General features: G+C 33.6%; 1 protein-coding gene across 1 annotated transcript in view; it reads left to right on the top strand.

The window, feature by feature from the left end:
• The first annotated feature begins 252 nt into the window (after nt 1-252).
• Nucleotides 253-22,371, top strand: part of LOC128999828 (collagen alpha-1(XXVII) chain-like) — a 64,393-nt gene continuing 42,274 nt past the window's right edge. The window contains exon 1 of the mRNA XM_054426526.1: nt 253-295. The gene's annotated coding sequence lies outside the window, so the exon portion shown is untranslated. The remainder of the gene's footprint in view (nt 296-22,371) is intronic.

Genomic DNA, 22,371 nt, shown 5'->3' with positions numbered 1-22,371 from the left:
AAACTACTAAAAGTAGCACATAAAAATAAAACAACAAATAACCAAAAATAAGCAAACTTCCAATCTAAACCAAACCAATCCAAACCTATGGAGACATCAAGATATCATATTTGACAGCAACAACGAAGTGTCAACAATGGATACAACAACAATGCAGATGCAACAATGGTCCCCCCACCCGTGGTAACCATAGCAACGACGCCCGGTATAAGGATGGCAGAAGCGCTCCACTCGCCAATTCCAACGCTACCTTGACCGTGAACCAGTGTTGTGCCATATACGGGAGTTGCCCAGGGTGAGTAAATAGTTACCACTTTATTTTTTATAATTTTAGTTAATAACCTTTTGGTTTACAAGGAGAAAGATGTTTTTGAAAAATATTTTAACTGTGCTAAAAGTATTTTTAATATGGCTTTAAGATAATGTAAAGATTTTAATATTTCCCAATTTAATGTCAAAACCCTGTGTAAAAAGTGAATATTATCTACAAAATATAGTGTTAATAGTTTTACATTTTTAAATGGAATTACCAGGCTAGTTTACAACTAATTAGAGGGAATTTGACTTACCCGTACTTAAACGTAATTAAATTTTTTTAAACATTTTTAGTCTAAATATATTTCTTCTTGACAATTTATACTTTATTTAGTTTGGTGATAAATAAATATCATTTATAAAAATGTGTTTGTTTATGTATAAGACCTATGAAAAGGCAGCTGGAGTTGTAATTATTTTTCATACTTTTCATGAATTTCTATGATATATGTCAAGCAGCTTGTTGAAAAATGTTAAGATTTTTAAAACTTAAGCGTTAAAACTCCGTATAAAAGCTAAAAAATATAATAACATCCCTCCGATAAAATTATATTGTTTAGTTTCATAGCAAAATACTATATAAATTCAATCATGATCACTCTAAACTCACGAGTAAATATTTTTAGGAACCTAGTCTTTAGGATTCAAAGATTTAAACTTGAAATCCCGTCTGCCATCAAGCTATTTTAGTTATATCAGACTAGCTAAGCATGTAATACAAATGGTATAAAAAGCTATTTGTCGATTGATGTTCTGTGTTACGATGTACATAAACATGTACTCGGTCCAAACTATGAATATTTTTTTTATTTTTTACTATAGGACCAATAATATTTATTTGTCTAAGGATTTGCCATTTACGTTTGATTTCAATTTTTTATTTTACCTTTTCAATCAAAATCTGCAAAGATAATTTGAACCTAAAAATATTTCAACCGTGAATCAATATGTTTTTCATATTTGTGACATAAGTCTTGTTCCAACTATTTTGAGGATGTAAAGACTCTTTAATTTCAAATGCTAAACCCTAAAGACTCTCGTTCTTTATTTATTCGTTGTCATTCATTAGTTGCGAGCATACACTACCATACCGACAAACGTTTTATGATTTGTTGTGTATGATAATAATTTGTCAAAACCAAATGCATGCATCACTTTTTTGCACCAGTTTTTATAAAGCAATATTATTAAAGCAAACCCTTGTTTATGTACATATGTATCTAAATTACTAAGGTAATAAGACGTTATGCAAAATAGGTTACAATGACCTAAACAGGTTATTTAATGCAAACATCCTGCAGGATGGAAGGATAAAGTCCTTGATCTCATCCTGACGTTCTCACATGCGCGTGTGATCACTGCTAACCTCTACTGGATCATATATCATATTTATGATAGACAGTAATACACGTCATATATGATAGGTGCTACTGTGCATCCTATGATCCTATGCTCCATCATTAGTATTTCCCAATACTTTATAAGAACTAGTTACATTCCATGATGTTGCATTTCATTTTAACCGTTTTGCAAACAGAAGCATAAATATGTATTGTAAACTTTACATTTTATTTTGTTTCGTATATCGTGAAAGTGACCAGATATTTTTATCTAAATTGGTAGAAACTTTCATTTACATGTCATTATTCTGAAATGCAAAATGCAAGTAGCCTACTGCTTGATATTATTGTTAAAACTTTTATAGCATTGAGGCATTTGTATGTTAACCTAAATTTTGAAGAGAACGAGATGCTTTGTTTTCATAATACCAGATTTTCTTTAGTCATGAATAATTGGCTAAAGCCTATTGACGAAAGGTCCAGCTTTAAAACATAAAAGAGCGTCTGACTTTTCTCAATATTTAACAGAAAATGATTTTTTTTTCAAATAAAAATTATTCATACAGATTTTAATTTAATTTAACGTCTGAAAATAATATTTCATAGTTTTTAAGTACTGGAATGCGAAATCGGTTAGCTCCTAAATCACACATTTTATCAGACAATGTTTTCGTTATTCGTCACTTTTTAATTTTATTATATTTTCAAAAACTTAAAATACTTAAATTAAAATAATTTAATGAATCAAGAATTAACCAAGATTAAAAACAAATTAAATGCTTATGTATTAGTAGTATCTTTACCTTTTTTACCACCAGTTTCGTAGTAAGAGAACGGGATGCAATATTCAGCAAACATTAGTAAAACCAAAAATATATTACATTCGTACAGAAATTCATATTAGACGGTTCAAAAATTCCTATCCCTGCGATCTCTTGATAAAATTCCAAGAAATTAAAATTAATCTTCCTGTAAGTTGTCTGGAGGAGTCGACCGGTCGTGGAGACGAGCAAGATCGTTGGATGCGCACATACAGGGTATAATAAACAACGAAGGACATCTCGTCAACTACTAAAGGAAGACGTTTGGTCCATCACCTTGGATGGCTTTATTATATTATATCTACATGACGTAAGCCATGCATCATGCCTGAAGGTAAAGTCACGATATTCGTCGTTGCAAGAAGAAGCTGGTATAGTAAAGGAAATATATTGCTGAAAATCTCGTGGAAATATGCCTTGTTTACTGTAGTTGTCCGCTTTATAGTCCTAGGCAACAATTAAACACTCTTACATTATGACAATACAGATAGCAAAAATGTCTATGCATTGAGGTACACATGTTATGCGTTATACCATTGACTAAGCCCTTGTCTGTGGTTATACTAAGATTGAAAATGAATCGTATGTATGTGTTTAAGGAAGGTTAAGATATCTCAATGGTTTTTTCTGAGTCTTTATAAATTTGCGATAGTATCGTCATGTATATTTTCAAAAATTGTTGATATTTCTGAATAATATAGTAGAGCATTTTATTCTTAGAAGTATATAATAGTTTCTATAGATAATACTCTCGGTTAATTATATGCTTTGTAAACTTCATTAAATATTTCGAAACTCCAAAAGCTATAGTGTGTTTATCATAATAAACCAATAAAGAAATGTGTATTCTATATTTTTCCGAAAACAAATTAGCTCTTTAAGTTTACTTTATTTCCATTAAAGGATTTATTTTGTTATTGAACCATTAAATTTATATCAATAGTACGGTCGAATTTGACTTTTTTTAATATTTCAATTTTACCTTATTTTAGAAAGAGATAAGTCACCTTAACTATTACAAAATGATATTGAACTATGTTAAAAACTTAATGAAAAACATTTCGTAAATATATAGATTCATGATAGTAACCCAAGTATAATAAGTATCCATTCGTCTAAATTCATTTGATATTTTTATTGTTTGATAATATTTGTTTAGCAACATAATTAAATAAATCTAATGAAAAACTTAATAACATTACAACAAGAGAAGGTAGGCAAAAGGAAAGAGAGAAAAGAGACTTTAATGAACGGTATTACTGATGGCGCGCCGGCACCACGTTCTCGCAGACTTTATGCTTATGGGATCTCCGGGCGATTAAGACCGTATTTCGGAGGGTAAAGGGGGGTCCAAGGGGGGGATTTATCGAGAAGAGATTACACTGGTAACCTGAGCTCCTGTGGTGGAACTAGCTCAGGGAATGCGGTGCTGACCTCTGTAACCACTGGCCTGCTGTTGTGATTATCAATATTGTCTTTGGACCTGTAGATCATTTTGTTTATCACTGTCTCCTGAGATGTACATAGGATGAAGACATACTTATACTGTATACAAAACTTTCGTTTTAGTGATGAATTTTGCAAAGAAAACAATTTTATAGTATTCATATTTTATTACTAACATGATAGTAACATTAATGCAGAGATAAATGGATTGCAAAATCTTGTAGGCAAGCCTAGGTACACGTACTTCAGGAGGCGATGGAAAATGATTAATTACCCAATTTTTATTTCCGTTTAAATGTTTTTCGTGTATGACCACCCTTAAGGTCTATAATGTTAATAAACCAGTGAGACAAAACAATAATAAGCCTAGAAAGTTTTTAAAAGAATAAGTAATTAAATCTTGTAACTCAATAAAATAAATAAATTAATTAAATAATAAAAACTTCATTTCATTTGTGTTAATGAAAGAGCATTATATTACACATAATTGCATTTAAGATGTCCTTTGTAACATAGGCACAGGTAATCAAGAATTATAAACAGCCTAGAAAAGCGGAATAGATACACCTAAATATAACGCAAGTATGCACAATCCATAACATTTTAAATATACAATCCATCCACACTCAAATTGAGATACCATCGTCCAACAGCACTGAGTTGCCAAAACATTGTGCAATATATCATTCCTTTTAGCAACATTTATCATCTAAATACCGCGCGAAAACCGTAAAATTGTTGAATTAAGTTGGCAAAACTGTCGCTCCCTGGCGGGAAATACAAACGGACAAGAATATGGCGGAAGTGAAGTGGTTTGGGGATTCCACCTACACGCTTTGTCGAGTTTAGTAGGTCAGCCTCTTTTGGAATTCACCTTAGCATAATCCGCGTGGACGTTGATTCATGGGCGTTCGCCTCAGGAGAGGTATTTAAAAGGATAAACCGTGTTTATTGTTAAAGTGTATCTAATGGAGTTTGTCAGTGTTAAAATGTCTACGTGCTGCCGAAGTGTAGTGAATTTAAGAAATGTTTCGTAGGATTATACGCAGTATTTATCCTAGGTTTAGATATTGACCTCCTGCGATATTTTGGTTATAAAGAGTATAATTCTCTTTAAAGTGGATGGAATAATATGTAATTTAGTTAACTTTTAATTGAAATAAAAATTGTAGAAGTTAAATTAAAGTTTCCATAGGAATGACGTGAGTATCTCAGAAGACCCTAAATGCCAAAATATACCTTAAGCTAGTATTTATTGGTCCTTAAAACGTGAATAGAGAGAATTGTTTCCTTATTCTTAATTCTTATGTTCAATTATTTAATTGTTGAGTATATGTTTTTTTCTTTATTAGTTGATCTTCTAAAAGGCAGATAACGGACGTGTATACATCTTTAAGATTTTTAAAGTAGTTTTTGAGACACTTTATTAAACCCAAGGTGTTTTAGCCTCTTTTTTAAACTTCTTGTTGGACTGAGATTTTTTGCACCAATCCGGGGAACCCCTGAATAAATCTATTAAACCATACCTATATACCTCTATAAATTGCCTTACGACAGTCAGATAGCCTAGGAATATTTTTTCGGTTTCACGATTCTTAACCTTTTTGGTTTTTGATGTTAATATCCTATGACAGTATCTGGCTTAACAATAAAACTCATAAGAAATGGCATAATACTTCAAAGATTTTTTCTTCTTTTCTTTAAACCTTATCGATCGAGACAGAGATAAATGTCTAAGACAAAAAGTTATTTGATTTGAATAGTCTTTCATTAATTTATGAACACATCTAAGACTGACATCAGTAATGATAATTTTACCAACTAAACAGCATACCGATCTCATAAATTCTAACATCAATTATTCGTTAAATCGTTGTACCTTTCTAATACACACACCTTTCTCGTATGTATAATTGCCTCCATATTTGTAAGACAGTAGCCTGCACTTTTACCCTTGACCCTACTGAGTTCTCAGCTGTTGTATCACCGGAGAAAGTAGAGCCAAGTTCAAACACTCAATGCCGTGACTCTGCTGTTCTACTTCATGTAATTTCTCTACTTCCTTCAGGTGAAGTAACAACAATAAGTAGGTTTCAAGGTTGTTTCTCTCTGTTATTAAATTAAATCTTTGGGATACGAGTTTATTTCACTAGACCTTCTCGGGTGATTTTCAGATAGAGTATAACGTCAAATTGTCAAAAAGGACAGTCTTCTTTGAAAAGTCTAATGAAGGTTAAGATTGTAGGTTTCTCTACAAGAGTAACAATGCACAATATTCAATAAATGCTTGACAAAGATAATTTTTTATTATTATAAATGTATGCTCGATTTTAAGCGATGAGCTATAATTGTGTTTTAATGAAAACGTAAAACATTTGTTGAAAATTTAAAACTTTCTGTTAAAGTTCGCTAACCTTAGAACTTTCAAGGCACTGTTAAAATAATAATTTGTTTTGTACTTCAACACTGTACTAATAATATAAATAAATGTTATGGGTTTCGGTTGAAAAGTAATATATATAATTTGGTATATACAATATCATGCTAAAACTGCCAGTCATACGTAAGTGTAAGCGTAGAGGTTACTGAACGAGGAGACGGCATGTTTTGACACGCTTATCAGCTGATTTGCCGTCTCACTGCCTGACAACCAGCTGATCATGTTCTTCATCTTCTCACCTCCGCATTGTTGCGGTCAAAGAGGTTTTTTCATATGCGATAAATGTATCGGTGTAAAATGCTTGGGAATTTAGAAAAACACAATATTCCTTTAACCATTTTTTTATAAAAGTCCAAAAGGGGTTTTTTTATTTAAATTAAAATTAAATGAAAAATCTATATATTTCCCATACTTATAAATATAGTATTATAATGTAAATTTGCATACATTTATGGAAAATATAGTCAGTTCTTTTTGGTAGGCCTGCGGTGAGGTTACTATCACTTAATTTCTTTAAATAAAATTCAAATTTATCCAGTACAACACTAAATTTTAAACACGAAAAATATACATGCAAAGTAATAAATAATTCTAGTTTTCTACATAGGATATGAATACATACTTTAGTTTTAGCAGTACATAGAAATGGTTAATTTATTTTACCTGCTTTACCTGTACCACCATGTAAATCTTTAACTTCAATATTTACTTATCACAAAATCTTCTATTTAATACCGAAAAAATTCCTCCTTCACGTATTGTATTTTCCTAAGACTGCGAGGAACACCCTGTATTGGGGTAGGCACGCTGCCTGTCTTTATAGAACACTAAACCAATTAAGCACGACTCTGCGGATCCATAAAACAACATTTTCTCTTAATGGGGACGAAACTCTTTGAAGGTTCCGAAACTGCGAACTCACTAGGAGATTTTACTGTTCGCTGTAAAATTGTTTCCTGCGGACAATTTCAGTTTCATATCGTCCTTGAACCAGACCCTGAAACATCTCATTGTTTCTCAGCGTTATATCATCTTCGGAGATGTACTAATTACAGTATCGCATTGTCCGCCAAGGTTATCCAGATGGCAGTGGCCGCGGTGATTGTCTTCTTCTTCTCACCGTTTGTTTTCTTCTGCTCTCCCGCCGTGCTTAATCATGCGTTTTATTAGTTTTCGCTCTTGTTTTCAGTGAGTCATTTCGTAACTAGACTAGTTGCGCTGATTAATGAGATGATCTTTCTTTGTTTGTGTCTTTGAGCTTCTTAGAGTGATTCTGCAAGATAGCTTTATTGTTGTTATTTTGCTAAGACAAAGGGTTGTAAATTATCTTCGATGTGAAATGGCATAATTTGATTGTTCGGAAGGGATTTAATTAAGTTAATGTCTACTGCTTTTATATGTTTAGTCATCTTGAGTTTCTTAAACGTTGATTCATACTGGAAAAGATGAAGTCACATTCTATTTTCAGAAACTGGTAGATTATAAAGATGTACACAAGGTCCATGTTCAAGTCCATTCCATTGATAGTTCATGATTTTATTCATCAACATCACATAAGTATGTGTTTTTTTCAATACAAAGTAATTTTCCCCCATACTAAATGGCTTGGTTCTTAAAAAAAAATAACCTATTCACCCAATACTCTTGTACAGATAATCCAATTTTCTTACAATCAACAACTATCTACATAGCTCTTGTGTATGGCTATGTGGCTATGATAATCATAAGAAACCTTCAGTGCAGCATAAACAAGTCTCTCTAAGTACATCTTACAAAGGACGAACAGGTCTGCAAATCTCACCAATTAAAAAGGGAAGCGGACGCTAGATTTCATCAGAAGGAAACATCTCATTGTTGAACTTCCTGTGATTTTGTTGGTATCCCTGCAGAGCAGGCCGACAACCTACTGGACAATAAACACCAGAGCGTGAGAGCTAAGATAACAACGATGTATAATTTTGGCGAGTCTTGAGTGTGTTTAGACGATAAGAATTGGAAATAGACCGCCAGGAGGTGTAATTGCAGCAATTGATGACTGAGAGTTACAATTGGCCACAAATCGTGCTGAAGGTTCTATCTCGCACCATCTTACTGCGCCATGGCACTTTGTTTATGGCTGAGTGTCAATACATTCGCATTCTTCTGTCGCAGATGTCTCTGACTGTGTCTCTGATTACCATCACAGGCTCTGGAACAATATGCATCTCATGTTGAAGTTCAAAGACCTCATCCAATTCTAAGATCAAAACGTTTGGAAAGGATATTCGTTCATTTTAATAGGAACGCATTTTATAATAATTAAGTTTTAATAAAAAAAATACATTTAGCTCAACCACCACCTTTCAAAGACTATCCTAGATTTCTTCTTGGATCTGACGATCAGTTTTTATAAAAAAAATTAAACTCCGATATGAGTCATTTGGGCAAGCCAGTTAAAACTGCAGTGTTTTAATTCAAGAAACTACAATTGAACTACAATGTATATGCAAGTTAAAAAGCTAAAACGGTAATTGGATTTCTTCATTATTTGATGATCAATGTTTTATGTAATTGTTTTTAACATGTGCGTGATACAACACGTGTTACATTTGGACCATTAAACTGAAATAGCGATTTAGTTTTCATACTTTAGCAATCTAATTTGGCTGGTTGAGCGGATAAAGGGACCAGTAGAAGCAAAGAATCAGTCTTCAAGAAACAAGTAACACAACAACAAAAACACGACGTAAGATTTTTTTTATTTTAATAATTTAATAAAAAAATGCAATTAATACATGCAACCAAAAATACGCAAAACCAAACGGCACCATAAAAAACTGACAAACAAACTACTTACATTAATTACGATTCGTGATACAAACTATTTGCAGAGATTAACACGCAATTTACCTAATCCTCCGACGCAAATCCTCATTATATTCAATCTTTACACAGTTATCACTCATCTTTAATTTCACACTGCGAACACCTTTACGTCACAAAGATGACACATCAGGAAGTTTCTTGCATCTTCAGGTAATCTACGTGACCTTGCGAGGTCGGAGTCAAAGTCACGCAATTAGGTTTACGTGACGCATCACGCGCAAGTTCTGCACTTGTCTTCGTGTTACATTAGACCAAGTACGTCGCCAGAGTAGATATATGGGTCCGAACTTGTGCAAGAGTAATGGCGCTACTTTATCTGCTACAAGACTCCAAGTCGAGTGCAATAAGAGAAGGAATGTAGTTGGAGATTTATTTGACAACAAACACTTAGTGGGGTTTAATTTGCTGTTCGCATTTGTTAATGCTGATCTTAATGTGGAAATTATTAACGAGTTTATTTGTAGCTCGGTGTTTAGTAAATGTATCAACATTCGTTGATATTTAAATACACAAGTGTATTCCAAAACATGCATAACCCAACTGTCTTTTATTATTTTTTCCTGAAATGTCCTGATCATATATGTGCTATCAAATGTGAAAATGAAAAAAAAACTCATTTGATTTTTATTAGGTTTTATTAAATACCACTTCTCAAGTCAATTATTATCCAAACATTTCTAAAAACACTATTAGATCATTATCACAGTTTCTGGAGTCTAAACCATGAATGTAATGATTATTTTATCAATCCTTACAATTATCTATAAAATTATACAAATGGTGTTTACAATGTTACAAATGATGTAGATTATTTTTTTATATTCCAATCAGGTTTGCAGGGAATTATTAGAAAATTTCCAATTACAAAATATCCAATAGTTAATCGCATTCGTGCCATGTTTTGATCGATTGAGAATCCGGGTAAGGAGGACCAAAATCGAATCCGGGGAGGACCAATATTAGATTTACTCGGGAGGCTAGTGCGAGGCTAGTGACCGAGACGGTTGATTACCGGATGTTATTCTATATTTTGTCACACCCTGTAATCCGGCGCACCATGATCACATAATATGTACACATCATGTAAGTGGTATGAATATACCGCTTCATTACACAATCAATAAGAAATACGAAAAAGGGTATAGAAAAATGCAATTTGAAATCCTTTCATATTTTTATATGACATCCAAAATGCATATATTATGCTCGAGAGTTATTATGCTCGTTATATATAAGGTCGTGATCAACCCTAAAATAAGTTAGTGAACTGTTTATGGTCAGATAAGAACCCAGCAGTTTTTGACCATAGGACAAAAATGTATGTTTTTGGCTAAACACATAACGTTAAAAAAACTGGTGTTATTCAGCAGCAAAGTTTTGTGATGCGTCTCACATACTATGTAAATTACTGATAAGAATTTATTATTCAGTAACATCCAATTTTTCCAGGTGAGGTTTAAAAATTTCAATTTTTCTGTAGTTTTATCCAAATACTGGTTAATTGGTAGTAATTATCTTCTCAAGGATTTGCTCAAATGTATTACCTAACCTTAGGTATTATATATAAGAAATTAATAGCGAATGTAAGAGAAAAAAGTTAAAAGCTGAATGGAAACAATCCAATATTACAATACTATTGAGCAACCATGAATTGGCAAATTCCTCGGCAACCCATTCATCCTACACCTGTCGCAAGGTCAATTACATACAGGATGTCATTGTAAAGAAACAAAACCGTTGCTAAATAACTGGTTTGATTCAACACTGATTTCTTGGGAATAAACACTTTACCCAACTCCTTATTCAATAGAAATAATTTGACGTAGTGTACAAAAAATGTAAGGTTGCAGTCAATATAGTTTTTTTTTTACATACCGGTAAGTATTTGATGGTAAATAATTACTAAGTGGGTCCTTATTACAAGTTCAACCAATTCGTAAATTGTTTTCAATATCTACGCATTATTATTTTAATTTTCTGTTCCCTTAAGCATTGAGGATGAATACAAACTAATTTGTCTAACACAAATAAATGTGCGCGAAGGTCTCCACTTTTATGGTCTTCTGTAAATATTTTTGAGTCATCCTGTTCATTATTCATCTATGTCGGTTTAATGTACGTAAAACTACTCATTAAATGTTTAGGTTTCTATAAATTATTAAGTTTTAAGAAAACTAAATTTCTACACATTTTGAGGACCGAAATAACAATAAACCTTCGATTTTCAAGCTTGCAACCAAAGAACCTTGTTACTTATATTTAAAATCTTACACAGTAGGAATTGAAAATAAGCTAAAAGCTAGAATTTATCCAAAATAATACGAAACAATGAGTTTATTACACAAAATTTTATTTTGGTCCTTCTAAGCCGGATTTTTTTTCTGGTCCTTCGAGCCGGATTACGTTTACTATCGTATTTTTAAAAGGCATACACGGACGACGTGTTCTTTAACCTCATCCTAAGTGAACGTCCGTCCCCGCTGTACTTCACACTTGACCGACTCTGAAGCTGAGAATGATCTCCACTAGACCGAGACCGGGAAATATGAGTCTGTGTTGTCGGATTGTTGTAGAGATTCCAGGATATTTTATGGTCATTGAACGCCCTATGGAGGGAAAGACAATTAACTAGTTGTAACTGGTTTTGCTGTTTCATTCAATCTTCTCATTGTTATATATTCTTTCCCTTCAGAAGTTTAGGTTTATATGCTTGATGGAAACGATATTTTTCATCCTATGATTTATATTTAAAAAATATTGACTCATCCGGAACTAGTTGCCTATAATTGTTTATTTAAATTAGTATCAAATGAACTTAATTTGATATTCCCCTAAAATGCATAGAATCGCATTTATCATTGGATATTTTCCACCGAATATAATGGGTGGTATTCATTATTAATTTTTACTAAAGATTCGGTTGGGTTTTGGTAAGAAAAAATGAGTCAATAACATGTATAAGATAATTCACCGCATGAACGGGGGTCGAAAAGAACATTAAACGTGATTGTACCCTACTTTTGGATCCTTAGGAACCATTGAATAACATGTCATATAGGTGAAAAGATTTTGGTTAACAGGTCCGCTGAATTATTATTTAGCACAATTATTCCAAAGTTATTTAGCAGCACAGATTGTTTGAAACAAAACAATCTGTTTATTGCCATCTTTCCACAAGACATCACCAGGAAAGTAAATAACGAATCGCTGCAGTCAAAACGAGTTTATGTCATAAAGTTTATACTCTGGAACTTGGAACTGCGCCAAGAACGGAATCATTATCACCGATTCACAGTGCATCGCCTTCTTTGCATACTTCACCAGCACGATCAAAACAGTCACCTATGTTGTGTTTGTATAAAATACGATCTTCTAGCGAAAACAATTCATTCTTCTTTTAAATCTTATAATATATTACGCCAACACTTAATGGTCTACAATCAAACCAAATTACATTAGCAATAATAAGAAGTTTCTAAAACACAAGTTTATGCGAAATGAGGTTTACTCTTCATCATTATGCATCCGTCTTCCTCTAAAAGTCTGACGCCCATGGGCCACTAGGCTTGTTCCGTTATAGATGCTATCCGACGAACCGGTGTCTAGTGTTGCAATCCTAGAGCGCGTGTCATCTTACCCTGGTATGGTGGAATGGTAGAACGGTAGGATGGTGAAATGGTAGGATAGTCCAAGTGAGTTGTCAACACAGCAAGGTGGAGACATCACGACATATGTGAACGTAGTCTAGTGTCAGCGACCATTGAAAACACGAGTGGGAAGATTTCATTCGTTGAGAAGAGTAGTTGTGGCAGTATAAATAGTTACAGACTCTATTCATTGATGGTTTCGAAATTACGTTCGAGTTATCATCACTGTACCCCCACCTTACTGTGTAATTATAGGCAAAGATGAATGAAGGATGATGCTAAAAGAATACTTTACAATGAAAATGTAGAGGAGGTAGAATTGTTGTGTGTTTTAAAAATGTCTCCAGCATTAGGGTGGATTTCCTCAATTGGGAGACTTAATAATCTTTTTCTAAACAGATTTATCTACGGAAACAGCACACGTGGCTTCCAAATTACCAGTTCGTGGAATTATCATATAACCATTTAGCCAAGTCATAACTGATAGGTGGGATTTTAACCCTAGCTTCAGTAAAAATTCATCCGCCCCTAACAAGTAGAGCACATGCGTCCCAGGGATGTATATGAATGGAGTGAGGGTTTTCTTGCTTGTATTGGACATTCTTAAGGATATTCTTTTGAAGGATCACTAGCCAAGATCCACTGGGCCCTTTTTATGCTGTAGTATGGTGTTAAAAAAACATCTTCAATGCAAAAATGGATAGTAAACTCTCACCATGCTCCACCCCAAAAAAACTTTACCTTTGACTATATTTGATTTCTAACTTTCTGGATTTATCCGTTTTCCTAAGTTCTACCCCTTACCGATGGACGTGCAAGATACAATTTCAAAACTGAATTTCCATTAATCGGGTGAATCAACACACGAATGAAGGGTCAGTCACCTAGGCTACTGAATGGACAATGAGCTTTGCTAACACTCGGATGTTAATTAAGACGTAGAGTCGTCAGTCTAGACAGTATGGACAGTGTAGCAAGACAACTAGACACTTAGACAACTAGACAGCTGCAGCTGTTACACAACCAGACAAGTGACTGAAAGGATGCTAATCAGTGATCGAGTGATCCGTTGAACTCTAATGAAATCTATCACGAGAGTGTTGTATACGGTAAACGTTACTTCTGTGATCATGTATGTAGTAAGACATTAAGGCCTATTTTAAAAAAGGCAGATAATTTGATCGAACAAAAATATTTCAACTTAGAAGTTTTGGGTTTGATTTTTTGCGTTGCTTTTCAATTTGCCTAAAGGCCTTTATAAATCCACTTCAGTTGCTTAGTTTTATGTCTATCTTATTTCCACTTATTTCACAGTTTCGTCATAAGTGGTTAATACAACACTTTATGTATAAGGTAACAGATGCTCATGAAAACTGTTATTCTGCTACATCAATTTTCTTATAGGTTTGGGTACTTGAGTAGTTATTGTGCACACCTGACAATCAAAAGGCTGCTGACTTAATTTGAAAACCGTCTGAAGCTTTTTGATGGTTAGAAACTGGGTCCAACTGTTCTTGATGTTGGGGTTATTGTTGAGTTGTTATAGCTAAAGAAACATCCGATCTTAGTCAATAACAACCACACATATCGTCTCCCACGATTCTACACCCATCTTAAAATTTTTGAACACTTTAAATAGCACCTGATACTATATTTTAAATCTGAAATTAAAATAGAAAATTATCTATTTTACTTTAAATAGGTTCTCAAATCTAGTATATTAATTTTATAGTAGATCGAAAATTTTATGTTGACCATAAGTTTCGAAGACCTCTCTACTTGTGTTCTGGTACAAATCATTGAGTAGGGATTGATTACTTGATCGAATCACCTGTATTCTGCAGTAGGCAATCAGTGTGGTCTGATATCATCTGTTGCCAACCTAATAGAGATTAATTGCTGCGCGGGCACCCGCTATGTTGATGATATCAATTTTGCAAGTCATTATATACATCGTGCCTAATTGAGAGGTCTTGATGGTTTGCAGGTCTCAAAACTGTTATATTTAAAAAATTACATGGTACCAGTTTTACGTTATAATATCTGTTACAAAAACATACCAACTCCATTGTTTTTGGTTGCGTGTTTTACTTACAAAGGAAATCTCTTGAAAATTCATTAATTTACATAGCATTCAAATTATTAAAGGTGGATTTATCACTGTAAGAAATACAATGCTCATACGCAGAATTTCTTTTTCATCAGACACTGTTGTAAGCTAAGAGGTGCAACTGTTAAGATTCTAAATCGTTTTCGCACTGAGGAGAGCAGTTATAAATATTTGACGTTGAAATTGGGAACGAAAGTCGAACAGTAATGTAGTTGTGGGGGAATTTTCAAACTATGAATTACATGGTAAATGTGTTGCCTTTCGACGGCTCCTCCTGTTGGGGTTTCCTGTCCTCATAGCATGAGTTCATAGCTGTACTTCAATTACTTAGTGCTTGCCATTAGCGTTGTAAAGAGGGGAGCTTATTTTGCTTTGGATTTTATATACAGAAAAGTAGACTTGAGTAACTGATGGAAATTTGTTTAAATATTTACTTATCTGTTGTAGAAGGCTAAAGAAGCCATCCGATACTCTTGCTGTCCATACATTGTGGGTAATACTAGAAATGAAAGTCAAATGCACAAGCAATTACCAAATGCTACATTCCTAACCAAAAATCGTCTCTTATCAAACCCAGAATCTTCAGATTTGAGTTCATTATTCCTTTTTTGTATCACATCCTGTTGAGTTCCCTTAGTCCAAACTCCTTGAACAGTTAATCGAGCGGTTGACCAACCAAAAGTTACAGATATGGTATATTAAAATAATGCTGGGTGTGCATCCACAGCCTTTTCCTTGGTGGAAACAGAAACAGTTTCTTTTAATTCAATCAATTTAGTACCGTACCCCGTACTATTTGTCTTTCAGTCCAAATTCCCCTGCACAGTAAATCTTCCCATTGACCATCAAGTATACAAGTAATGTACATCGCAAAACCTTTCCTCAGTGAACCCAGAAACCTCAAATTTGGCTAGTCTTCACTTAATTGTTTAGTATCACATCCCGTAAGAGATATTTCAGTCTAAATTCCCCTGTACAGTTAACCTTGCCATTGACCCATCAAGGAGCGGCTGGTATGCCACTTGAGCTAATGTACAACATGCGTTAGCCGATTTGGCAACACGTTTGGTATTTAATAGTTCTGTGTTCTGCATTACAAGTAACTCCTACCAAGTCTTCCGTTGTCCTAGGTCCCCTGACCTTGGCACTCTTTGGAGGTCTTTGACGGTGTTTCACACACTCAAATGTCTTTGACTTTGCCAAATCGATAACCGTTGTGGGTGGTCGTTCTTGATGGGTTGATTTAGTTAATTAGAATGAATTGACTATATATTTTTAGTGTAAGATTTATGTACTTTTAGCTGTTGTTGTAAGATGTATACAATTAGCACAGCTGACCTAGATTTATTTTACAAATTGAAATTTGACGTTTAAGTGTTGAATATACTTGTTCATTTAAACGGAAGTGTCCCAAATCATTCTATGACTCTTATTTCCCCTGAATTTTACTTTTTTTCGTGATCGTGGTGCGTGTTTCGTATTTTTAATTGTGTCTAAACCATATTCTCAGAACCTTCAGAAAAAAAACCACCTGACATCTATCAGTTGGTTAAAGGGCACAATATTTTTCAAAACTCTTAATTTGTTGAATGGTTAAACTTGTAATCGGCTCCAGTGCAAGTAAGTAAACTGGGCTTATCTTCCCTTATATTTAACTTATATATTGGGTAGGCTGAGGTCTGTCATTTTGTTTAGCTAATTGAGGGTTATTATATAAGTATAAAAAGAAAAACATTCCTAATTTGGTAAATTGTCAAAACTTATAATAACTAAACAGTATACCAGGTACGAAAATAACCACCCAATCCTTTTTTACATTCGACACTATTCAAGATGTATAAATTGTACAAAAATACCAACAAATACGCATTTCACACCTACTCAAAACAATCCTTATACATTTCCCATCTTGAAAACGCCACTCACCCAAAACTACTACCATTCAAACTATTCCAAACATCTAACCCTAGGATTAAAAGCAATAAAATTTGATTGCCCTCTATAGAACCGATATAATAGTAGTTAATAGTCCCGAAACGTCTCAAGTAACCACTAGCACGAAGACATTCAACCATCTGTTCCATTAGAGCTAGAGACTTCAACGACCGGACGCACCGAAATCGCGGTCTCTACGAGAACCGAAATAGCGCGGAATCGTACGCACCGTAGCGGTCCTTAATAAAGTTCATTACCCTTTTAAGTCTTGTGGAATGCTACGCGTAGATTGCAATGACCTTGCGCGTTGTGAGAAAATGCGCGTGTACTAATGCTAAACAATAATCTTAGTAAATTTTTGAAATATAAAATATGTTTACGTATGGAAGTGGTATAATTAGTTTTACTACATATTTGTAAAATAATTCATTTTAATGTATATTATATAATGTTTAAATAAATTATGTTGCTAGTGTTAGGTAATTCATAGTCCTGATTAGTTTGGACTAACACTTCTGCCAAGCTTTCATCCATGATATTGTTCTAAAAAAACTAATGTTGTGGTCATTTAGCAAATAAGTCATACTTAAATCAAACAAAGTGCACAACATTTTGGTTTTAATGTAAAACTTAATTATTTTTATTTAACTAGCGTGTTGACCATACATTTTTCTATATTCAATTATTGTTACCACCAAGATAATTTGTCTAGTTTGAAACTGAAGGAAAAGTAATTCCTTGTAAACCAAAATTATATACTGTACGCTGGTAATGCATAGTTTGTTATTACTCATTAAAATATTCATCCAAGTAGCTTCAATTACTTGACAAGGGTATAAGGTACCTCAAAGGTGGTCTTTTCGAAATTCACCTGGGGAAAAAATTAATTTAGAATAAGCTATAAATAATTTACAAAAACGTGTTACACATTATTACTGAAGTTGTTGCTTTTTCTCACTCTTCAAGATCACAATTTAAAGTTTGTATTTCGCATTGAATCTACTGTTGAATCACTATACGTATTTATAGATTACCATAAAATACTAGTTTTCAAGTCAAAGGATACTTCTAGGTATGAAAAAATACGTGTTATTAGTCTCGTGTCAACGAGACGTCCAAAGGTCCAACCTTGGATCAATTCCACGATCTATGACTCTCTCACTTCCTCTCCGATAGCAGTCTACACAGATTGACTGTTGATGAGTGTATATGACGGAGGTGCTATATCAGTCAAGTATTTACTACAGGGAATATCACATGCATATCCATGTCGTGAATTAACAGCTTGCAATGCAGTCATCCTTTATCAATATTGTAATCTTTATAAACAGTATGTGAGATTTGATTTAATATTTGTTTTCAACTATGTGATGTTAAAAATCTCTGTAGTAGCTCAAGTTTGTAAGATCTTTAATAAACAACTGGATTTAATATTGGATTTAATCAAAAAAGAAAAAAAAACTTCTGTTCAAATCGTTGATAAACTGTTTTAGATATTATTTATAACAATGAGATGATTTGTTAAAACCCTTTCAGGCCCACGTCCTCTGGTGGGCACATGACATTTATTAATTTATTGTGAAGGTCACGTCATTGTTTAGTGCCTTAAAACCCACTGGCTTGTCAACAGGACCCTTTGGCAAGTCACAAATAGCAATCTCATTATATTCTTAGAATATAATTGCAACAAAATATAATTTTCGTAGCATTAAAAAATGCTTAACTATGAGAAAATTAAATGGTTTGAGACAGGACTTGCATTCCTGCTTATTTACAAACATACCTTTAAAATTAATTCTACAGCAGATATTTTATGAAAAATAAACTAAAGTTTGATTTCAAACACGCACAAACACCAGTATGGGGCATCGCCAGCAAAATATTATAATGGATTGTGCATGAATAAAATATAAGAATAATCCCGGTCCCACGACTGATCCTTGTGGTATACCGCAACCAATCTGACCTCTCGTGAACTCTGTGGTTATTGAGTGTGGACTTGCGCGTGAACTGCATAAATAAAAGTTCAATTCTAGGAAACAAAACCGACTTGAATTGGACGTTTTCTACAAAGAAGTTTTAAAAAAAGTCCATAAACATTAAGAACATTTAAATTTCTATCATGATTACATAGAAAGGCAATTTTTTCTGGGGAGGGTCGTAATATTGTGAGTTGTAAAATCTCTCTGTTAAAATATGGCAAAAATGGTACAGGAGTGGTATTAAATTGTTTAATATGGTGCTTATTTTCAGCGTGATTAAGAATAGTTAATTTGACCGGGAACTAGAGATAATACAATTGAGCTTGGTAATATTGGTGGTATTATATTATTTTATTCTATTATCAATAAATACGCAGACAACTACTTAAGTTTTTTTTTTCAATAATGAAAAGTTTCAAACTAGAGTATAATGTATTGTGAAGAGTATCTTAAAGAGTATAAAGGAATTGAGTTGAAAGCGTCCTTATCATATTACGTCTTAGGTCCAAGTGTTGCTTTGTATTTTGAAGGGTACCTCTGGCCGCGAAGGATCGCGTAGTTCAATTCGAGGGATGATGTAATCGCAGAATTTGCCTGTCCTTGGGCACAGTTTGTCATCACTCATTATAACCATCGCATCCAAAAGGAAGAGTTGCTTTGCAGTACAGCCTAGAATGGCTCCAGTAATCTTGGTAACATAATCTTGGTAATTTTGTTCGTTCTTGGTAACATACACTTTGCAATCAATCCTCACAGATAAAGGAAATTGCTCGCCAAACTGAAAATATCTAATATCATTTCAACTATCGTCCAGGTAGAATGCTAATAAAGTACGAGTACATAATTTCTAGATTGTGGCTGATATTTTTACTATCTTATTCACAATAGGTTTGGTTTGAACACCTAATCCAATAATGAAAATATTATGATTCCTTTAAATTTTGTTAGTAAAAAATAAATGTCTTGTTAGATTAAATACAAAACTCCAAGTCAAAGCACTAAAATACATTTTTTGTCTAAATTATCTCTAAAACGTATTTTCTACATGATTTCTCAACTGCGCTCTCAATTGAGTAAAGCGTTAAAATAATAACAATGAAATTTGTTGTGTGAAATCTGTCACAAAACTGGATTCTAGATTCGTTAAATGTTAAAAATAATAATTTAATCCCTTAACTAAAACTTGTAGTAAGCAATACAACGTTTTACTTTTATTTTAAGTATTACCTTAATTATCTGACTTTTAATTGGTAAGTAATTAAACTACGCAAAACACTACACCAACAAGTATTCACCAATTTGAGCTTTATACATTTGTTTGATGCTAATTCTCAAACATATCCTTTAACTACTGCTTGTCAATATTTCTGTTAAGAATAAACCGAATAGCTCTTTCAGCCTACTTCCCCCGGAAGAGCGCCAAAATGTAAATTGTAAACGTGAGCGACCTTGATACAGAAGAAGAGACAAAGCAGGATGAGTTGACATCTGAAGATGACTTGTCGTCTGAGGAGAGATCATGGATGACGGTCAGGACAAACCATGGTTCCTGCTGAGGAAGTCAGTCGGAATAATCAGGAAAATTCATTTAGAGCTAAAGGTCGAGTTGAGATATCCATGTGAAGTCTCAATAATGGATACATTATTTGTCTGAAAGTACAAAGAGGAAAAAGGCCGAAGAGGAATTATATGTATGTAGGACATGTTTTTAAAAATAACTCGACGTAGTAAAAAACTTAATTCCAATTAATGCTTTAATGCTACAGTGTACTCGCGTGAAGAGATAAAACTATAAGGTAATAAAATAATAAACTAAAGTATACTGTTTGTAACATAATTCCCAACAGCTAACATAATTTGAATTAGCAACTAAATCACGATCCTTAGTGTTTTTGGTAATGTGATTTTTTTTACTTTAACGTTATAAAATTTTGAATTGACCAGCGTATAACCACGTGAACAAAATATTTTATTCTAACTATCTCATATTTCGAGCTGAGTTCACTATTATTGTTTATCCAGGGAGCGTCGTATACGTGTAAGATGACACACATTCGTCCTAAAAAGACAGACATTTTGTGCGACTCAAAAATGCCCCCCTTCCTTAGGGCTGCAAAGACTGGCTTTGGTCTGGGGACTAACAAGTCGTTGGTTGTTTATCTTTACCATCTGCTTGCAATATGATTGCTCAAATTCAACAGCTCCTGTATCCTGTTTACATCTATGTCAACCAATCAGAGTCCATTTTGATGGATCAGCTGACGGTTGTACAGCACGTGCGAGAATCAGCTGGTATTCAATATCACAGCGGTTCTAGAGATCGTGTTGATATCTGTGTCCAATCTATTGTGCCATCCGTTAGTCGGTACCATTTCTTTCTTTAGTAAAAACATGTGTCGAAAACACCCACAAAAGGTAGGTTACCCCGGATTAAGTTTGTCTTAGCACTCATCTTACTGCGTGGAATGATTCAGTTTTGTTATTACTGTGGATTGATAGTAAAGTTTCGAGCGAGAACAGTCTGCATGTTCGACCTTTTTAAATATTCAGCTCTGTAATCAAGAAAAACGGCAAATTCGTTGATAAATACACGTGATACGTGATTGTATCGATTAATCGCGTCCTTTCTAATAATTGAAGGTCAAAGAGTGCAGTGAATAACATCATAAATCGTTAACTCCAGCTGTGAAAGCCAGTTACTCTTTGTCATTTCCCAGCCCATCCTCAACTTCTTCGGGTCATCATAATTAATCGTTTTGTCCTATTGGTTAAAACGTTTCGTGGAGATGTTCCAATATTCCTGGCATAGCACAAATATGAATCTACTAATCGAAATCAATTATTAATGGTTGAAGAACCTAGCGCTTCTTCGGAGTTTAAGATATTGATTAATTTGTGGGTTTTAAGAATATTAAGAGTAAAATATTATGTGCCCATTTTCATGTCACTTTAAATCATTTAAATATGTATTTTCTTAGCTCAATTCGTTACTAGCTTACCTTTAAAATAATAATTTATAAATGTATTCATCCTCACCAATTGCCTTCATTTTCTTCGATCCCCTGCGTCTTCATCAGTTTTCAACTATCACATGTCTTTTGTTACTTAATTCCACCTCTTCTTTGGTCCATGATTAGGCATTCTTTCACCCATATTTGTGTTAATATAGATAGCTCCAACTCCTAACTCATCAAATGTCTGGTATATTTCTGATTTTCTCAGCAACGATTGCTTTTGTTGGTGTACGACTTTATCTTCAATGTAACTATTGTTTCAGTACCGTACCTACAGTGCAACAGTGCAAATTTTATCTCTATCCCCTGAAGAACAAGAAAACCGCAAATTAAGTATTCCTTAGTTATGCTGAAGCCAAATTTATATTAGCTTCAGAGTTGTGACCTATTTCGTTCTGAGGTTATACCCCGTAGCAAAAAGCGAATGCATTTACGGAACCAGATTAAATATTTTAC

This window comes from Macrosteles quadrilineatus, unplaced genomic scaffold (genome assembly GCF_028750875.1).
Source record: "Macrosteles quadrilineatus isolate MER2022 unplaced genomic scaffold, UCM_ALF_1.0 Scaffold_8__2_contigs__length_117827958, whole genome shotgun sequence".
Classification (NCBI taxonomy): domain Eukaryota; kingdom Metazoa; phylum Arthropoda; class Insecta; order Hemiptera; family Cicadellidae; genus Macrosteles; species Macrosteles quadrilineatus.
Note: the sequence above shows the minus strand (reverse complement) of the source record. Positions and strands in the feature narration are given on the sequence as shown.